Source organism: Botryllus schlosseri, chromosome 7 (assembly GCF_051294905.1).
Source record: "Botryllus schlosseri isolate E-star chromosome 7, Bs_hap1, whole genome shotgun sequence".
NCBI lineage: Eukaryota > Metazoa > Chordata > Ascidiacea > Stolidobranchia > Styelidae > Botryllus > Botryllus schlosseri.
The window spans coordinates 3,742,454-3,748,453 of NC_137242.1; positions in this window are offsets into that span (position 1 = coordinate 3,742,454).

Sequence of the window (6,000 nt, forward strand, 5' to 3'; positions counted from 1 at the left end):
ATTCCCCTTTCCGCTGTCCTGGAAAACATTCCATATCAATAACGAGTCCTCGACCTGCGAATTACCGCGTCACGCAAGCGCCCCCTGCAGGGAGGATTATAATGTTCTCTCGAACGACTGCCTACAGGAATAGATCTTGTCGCTGTTAGTCCACGCATTGATTGTGAATAAAATAGGGTTACCATAATTTGGAATCGGGAAAGGAGGGCACTTTTTCAAAATTTTGAAACCTAGAATTCCGCAGAAAACTCTTGATAAAATGGTAAATTTTTCTCACTTCGTGGGGTCAACTTTCTTCTTCCTCAACGTTTACAGGTGGTTGGCTAAAAAAAGGCCTTTTTTCCGGCTCGGCTCCCGAAATGTCCGCCGGAGCTGTACTTGTGCTGATTTGCGGTATCTCACTCCAATTTGACAGTACATTTGACCAAAATTCTTAAAAAAGAGGACAAAATCTTAAAAAGGAGGAGGACCTATGGTAACCCTAGAATAAAACTGATTACGTAATACCAGAAGTGATCAGTAACGAAGGACTTACATATACTACGTGCTCGGGGGGTTATCTTTTTGGACTAATTTAACTTATACTTCAAAATTTATCAGGCAAAACTTACTTTCTACACATTGGATTTTGTATAACATAAGCTACTGTTGGGATATTCTTGCGTCGCGTTTTGAGTGAAATTGTCATGACGACTGCGGGCGAAGTACCCCTTGTATCACGGTGACTGCATCTATTTTGAAAAATTGCACTTATTCGGTTCGGTTTATTAGAAATTTTTATCAGTTCAACACAACCCAAAATTGCGATAAAATGAAAAGATAGGAAGGTGTCGAAACGACTTGCAGTAGTCTTTGGAATTAGTGGTGCAGTTAGTCATTTTGCGAGTGAGTGACAAAGATAGTAGATGCAATATCGACGGAAGCTACCTCCGATTAGGGCTACCATATTTTGGAATCGGGAAAAGAGGACATTTTTACCAAATCAGAAAAGTTAGTTGATCAAGACTGAATTCAGCCTATTTTACTATTTTTGCTCGAACATATGTGGTGATGATTAAAAAAAGTCGTCACTTTCAATCGACTCCCGAATGACCCGCCCGAACGTCCGTATAACCTATTTAGCGTCATTTATGCCGATTTTCATTCGAACCTGTCCATTATCCTAGCTGTCAAAGCTGTAAAGGAGGATGAATTGCCAAAAAAGGATGTCGTTTAGGCGTCCTCGGAGGACAATTTCAAAATCCTGAAAAAGGAGGACGTATGGTAACCCTACCTCCGTTTAACTGCTAAATGTATGAGACACATCAACCAAATCTGCCCATGGGAACTGTGTTTACTTGAGTTCTTTTTCAGATCTGTATTTTCTACTTCTACTGGAAGTAGTTTTGTCATTACTCAGAATTTCCTACCTCTCCTTGTAATTGATTAGAAATTTACGATGATACTTCAACTAATATTGAGTAGAAACGCTGACTCTTTTTCCATCACTGTTACAGAACACCTCTGCATATCATTAATTCCTAATGAAATTTAAATTTGCAAGTCAACCTAACTACCTAACCCTACCCGTATTTCAGTAATATCGGTATTCGTATGATCTATTTGATAATTCAATTTTTCTCAGCAGGATATCTACTCTTCTTCCCTTGGTCCGAGAAATCAGTCCGTCGCTTTTCAATAAAACTTTATTGTATCTTATTTACAGTGCATTATTTTTCTTGTCAGTTCACAATATGCATTCCATGCATTGCATGGTTAGGCCTATTTACTCAATCTCTATGAACAAATTACATTATGTGATTATAGTGCATTCTGACCGTGTCTACATTGCGATGGGAGGAGCTGTCCGTTAGTCTGCAATAATATACGGCAAGTGCGTGGTCTATACTGATAGCAGCTTACAGTAGGGCGTATGTACGGGATGGATCACTGGGACCGAAAATATTTTGAAAATTCTCTATGATCATTCTATGATTACACTCCGTGAACTTGTCTACAATTGCTTGCTGGCAAAATCTTTCCTCACATACAAAAAAATTCGACGTGCGCGAGCTATGGGGTGTCTCACAGATGTTTTTTGTTTTGGGGGGTGTAAAGTAAATTTATATCGACATATACATTTTTCTTTGTAACCTTCAACACGAACAAACCAGCAATCATTTTTATTGTGAAGTGTAGGGCTTGTATCAGGCTATATAATGGCACCTATTATTTTTGCTGTACTTTCCTTGAGTGGAATTATTTTCGATTCACGTGTAAAATTCGTAGGGTGGGGACCGATGATACAATAGCCAAATCAAGCAAAATAATCAAGCATACTAATCATAAAACAAATGAAACATGCCTACGTACAGAAAATCTTTATGTAATAATTGTACATGATGTTTTATCGCTATAACGAGGTATTTGGAAGTCACACTGCCGATTTTCGGGCAATATGTATGTACCCTCAAATTTATAAGTCCGAGCCTAAATCGAAATGTGATTTTATGACAACATTTGAGTTAATGTTTATTCTATTTTTTGACGGTTGCGATCAAACATTCTTCTTTGGCTTACTGTAGCTTAGATTATGATACTGAGCAAGAAAAGTTGTCACATCTGAGGTATTTAGGGTATATGTGTCATAGGTCCCCGGGTCGTGTGCCATTGGACCCACCGGGTGGGGACCGATGACACGTTCGAGCAACAAATTTTGAACGTCCATAAATATTTTTTGAAAAGACGGATATTCATGTATAATGTATATGTGCGCGATAGGTGGAGCTTGTATCAAAGTGCTGAGCCAGCAAAAGACCTGTTGTTTTCGGCTGAACATTTTGGAGCCAGCGATCATTTTCCAATTTTTGATCCATCGGTACCACATCTCCCCTACTTAACTGGCAGTAAGTGACACGAACATCCTGTGTAGTTCTTGACTGGTAGTTCAATAGACGACAACAATTGCATTTTCCAGATATATTGTACGGATGGTTAGTAATTCGGATAGTTTAAGCAGTAAGTTATAGCGTACATGAGTCTCTTCTGAGTCGATCTACGATATGCACTGGGTTCTAGGGCCATTTAAAGTCATTAAAGTCATATTTTTTTCTATGCATCAGTAAGTCGTGAAATCAATTTTAACGCAAAAAGCGCATCCCTATGGGTTATATTAAGAAAGTTATAGAGTCATATAAAGTCCTATTTTGCTGGTTAGGTCATATAAAGTTATAAAGTCATATTTTTAGTATAGTTTGAATAAAAAGTACCAATTTAAGCAGTGAAGCAATCAAGCACTAAGAAACTAAGGCAGTTACTCGTTGGGGTAGCTGATCGAATGCTGCTCAAAATTATGCCGAGACGTAGGAAGGTGAAGTTATTGTAAAGAGCATCAAAAATTCAGTCAATGATCCAAAGTTGACTATTCAGTCAATTTGCCTCCACTATAAAAATATTTCAAACTTAATAATGAAAATGGAAAGTTATAGCTTACGTACACCATCAACCTGATGTGATGCTGTAATGGAAAGTTATAGCCAACGTACAGGCCCGTCACCCATGCTGATCTAAATGCGCTTGATTTCGGAAAAGATCCGCTTGAGCTCAAAAATTACATTAAGAAGCATTTGGACAAAAACGATGTGAAAAAAATTATGGAACTACAAAGACGAGACATTTCACCATCGCTTTATGCAAAACTGCAGAAGTGTCAACCCACATCAGCGTCTGTGGAGCGCTTATTTTCCTTACTAAAGTCATTATACGTCCAAATCGTAACTTCAAAGACTCTAACATTCCGCACTACATGAATCTGTACTACAACAATGGTTTCAAATAAAAATGGATGTGTTATGTTGCGTTTGTTTTACTATTTAGTTCCGTGAGTGACGTTGTTGGCATGTAAAAATACACGATTTTCACATAAAGTCACATAAAGTCATATAAAGTCATATATTCCGAAAAATAAAGTCATATTATGGATTTTTAAGGTCATATAAAATGGCCCTAGTTATGACTATGCGATAAGTCACGTGATGTAGTATATTTCCATAACAGATAGGAGAGAGGGAGCAAGAGCTCCGCAACATGCGGGAAAGGTCATTGACTACAGATGATATTATCGGGAGAATAGACGCGTTGCCAAATCTGTTTAGATATGTCATTTTTTTCTAAAGCTAGAACTTGTAGAATAGAGCAGGGGTGTCAAACATACGGCCCGTGAAGCAATTCTGAATAAATAGAAATTGCTTTCATTGTCCAGCACATTTCTAATCAAAACTGAGATATTTTGTGAAACCGAGGTGACAACGCCAATGCCGAACCGTTGTACGCTAGTTCTACCGAGAATGTAACAGTTACACCCGGAATATAATTCAAATATCGGTGGTCGTGCTGCTGTAACTTCTGACTCAATAGGTCACCTGCCTCCAGGGAAAACCGAATGGTGATTTAATGATAATTAAATTTTAATGAACCAAATTCAAACTTTCGCGTTTACAATCAAATCTCATTACCTCCCAACGCATACGCAGGGTCAATCCCGCATCGGAACGAAGACCAAATGAGCATAGAAATAAGTAACTTATATGTCATCAATGGAGCCCCTGATTTAAGAGTTCGTGACTGTATTCAATTGGTCAATCATCGTATTTTTGCGAATGCAAATGTTACCAGAAGAGAGCCCATGTAATTCGTAATAAAATGTATTCCACTATTATGTATAGGCTTCATAATTAGGAATACCAGTGAAAATCAAAGGTTTCGATTTTGGATAACATTTTGGAATCATTTAACTGGTCGGGCCCGCCAGCGATCAAAAGGTTTAAATCCGACCCGCGACCCAAAGTAAGTTTGACACCCCTGGTATAATGTTATGCATTCAGTTTGTATAAAATCTGTCGACATGTTTTATGATATACGTTTTGCTAACGACCGGATCGTTTGTTGATTGTTGCTGATTATTGTCTTCTTCGACATGTCCACGTGGCTCTCTACGATCAAGGAAATACGGTATGTAGATGCCATGAGGTAAAGGCATGTAACGGTAATCTGACATTCTTTGCGGCGGATCCATTGGTCCAGTATGGTGATCATTTTCGGCTTGTACACCATGTGGCTGAGGCTCGTTGTGGATAGGTCCAGCACAATCCTCCTTTTCAGCAATCTCAAAGAATGTCCGTGGCGTTTCATGCACCGAGCTGGTACCACTGGGTTCACGTGGTTTTGACGACATCGGTTCCTGACTTGAATCGGGGCGTTCATAAGGCAGATAGGGTTCCTGGTTGAAGTACATGGATACTTTGATTTCTCTGTCAATTGAATTCAATCCGTTGATGTAAATCACATTGTCTGCAATGATGTCAACAGACCATGTGGATATTGAGAGCAGTGTCTCTGCTAATTGTTCTACGGAAGCTGAAGACGAATTCACTCGCAAATCCACCACAGGGGCTGAATCGAATGACATATGAAGTATTCGGACTGGGCAGCCTTTTGTCACATCCGCATCTTCATTTGCCGTAACAATTTGCACGCAGTTGGCTATTGTGTCTAGGATTTCTTTCGCTGCGTTCAATTCAATTCCATCAATGCCCCCTTGCATGTTGAATTTGTCGGGTACAGTGAGGAATCTCTTTTTGATTCTGTATCTCTTTCCATTGCTGTACTCCAAAACGGCTCGGTTGTCTTCGGCATAGCCGACGAGAGTCGAAGGGTGAGTTAAAGCATAAACCACGTCTTGGTGGGCGTTCGAATCGCTCAACACGAATTTCACAAAGTTTGGAGGTCCTATATCCAAATATACCTCACAGCCCACCCTGATATTCTTCATATCATGTTTTACTTTCATATGGTGCCCTCTCTCCCCCTGAGTAGCTTTTCGAATAGTCGAGGCATAAGCGGAAACATTCTGGTCGTTGTTGTATTTGATCAGGTAATCGAAATTGTGATCGACTAATTTCACTTTAGCGGTAGCTCGTAAGTATTCAAGGAATACCATCGGCACGTCCTTCTTATCAAGCA